The sequence below is a fragment of the Doryrhamphus excisus genome, linkage group LG15 (assembly GCF_037039965.1).
Source record: "Doryrhamphus excisus strain RoL-2023G ecotype Guam linkage group LG15, RoL_Dexc_Guam_v1.1, whole genome shotgun sequence".
Lineage (NCBI taxonomy): Eukaryota > Metazoa > Chordata > Actinopteri > Syngnathiformes > Syngnathidae > Doryrhamphus > Doryrhamphus excisus.
This window is the reverse complement of record NC_136371.1, coordinates 2,003,334-2,004,869: the sequence shown is the minus strand read 5'-3', so window position 1 is coordinate 2,004,869 and position 1,536 is coordinate 2,003,334.

Sequence of the window (1,536 nt, the reverse complement as noted above, 5' to 3'; positions counted from 1 at the left end):
CGGTGATGACGTCAGGGAGTAAATCCAACATGGGTTTCGCGCCCTCCTGAGGAAGAACCAAGAATGCAGTTAAAAATGCTAATGGCAACATTTTACAAATGCTGATTAGAAATTCAATATGTAGCGTTAAAATGTGGACTCCTAAATAATTATGCATGTAATTTGTATTTTAATTTGTATTGTATTGTATTTTTAATTTTTAATCCAAATATCAGAACTATTAAACGTCATTGAGGATAGGAGGATTTAGCGCCCTCCTAAGGAAGAACCAAGAATGCAGTTAAAAATGCTAATGGCAACATTTTACAAACGCTGATTAGAAATTCAATATGTAGCGTTAAAATGTGGACTCCTAAATAATTATGCATGTAATTTGTATTTTAATTTGTATTGTATTTTTAATTTTTAATCCAAATATCAGAACTATTAAACGTCATTGAGGATAGGAGGATTTAGCGCCCTCCTAAGGAAGAACCAAGAATGCAGTTAAAAATGCTAATGGGAACATTTTACAAACGCTGATTAGAAATTCAATATGTAGCGTTAAAATGTGGACTCCTAGATAATTATACATGTAATTTGTATTTTAATTTGTATTGTATTTTTTATTTTTAATCCAAATATCAGAACTATTAAACGTTATTGAGGATAGGAGGATTTAGCGCCCTCCTAAGGAAGAACCAATAATGCAGTTACAAATGCTAATAGAAACATTTTACAAACGCTGATTAGAAATTCAATATGTGGCGTTAAAACGTGGACTCCTAAATAATTATACATGTAATTTGTATTTTAATTTGTATTGTATTTTTAATTTTTAATCCAAATATCAGAACTATTAAACGTCATTAATTGAGGATAAGAGGAAATGGTGGACCTCTATTACAAAAACACATGGTCACATTACCAGTGTGATTTAATTATCCAAAAATGATATATGACAAAAAGTGGTATATAGACAAAAAAAATCACCCAAACAGTGGTAATTAAAAAAAGTTTATTTAATACTGTTAACCATTTGTTGAAGCTCACAAGGGATCCGCACGACGCACAAAGTGTCCAAAATAACAATGCTTCATTCATCACAGTAAACTCATAGACCAGACCTTATACACAACAGTAATAGGATAGCAATCATGAAATCTTCAGTCATTTTTGGTTATCCCAAATGACACACTGCCACATTTTATGACATAACAGCATTTGCTCATTGGTGTATGTTGTCCTAACACATAGGAGAATAAGAAAATGATGAAAAGACAATAACAAAACTAATTAAAAAAAATGCCTTTTAAGAAGTTATTGACAAAAAGTTTTCAATGTGTTTTGTTCCGGGGTTGATCATTGTGAATGTCTTATCGGTTCACTTACAGTATATTAAAGCGCCATATCTTTGCCCGGAAACAAACATCAACAAACATTTCATGATCCTAACTTATGCCATCTTCTCGGCTTATGAGAACGACCTTCCCGGCTGACTCTTTGATTGAAAACATCTTCCAAAGCCCAAAGAGACTTTTATAGTGAGGCAACAGG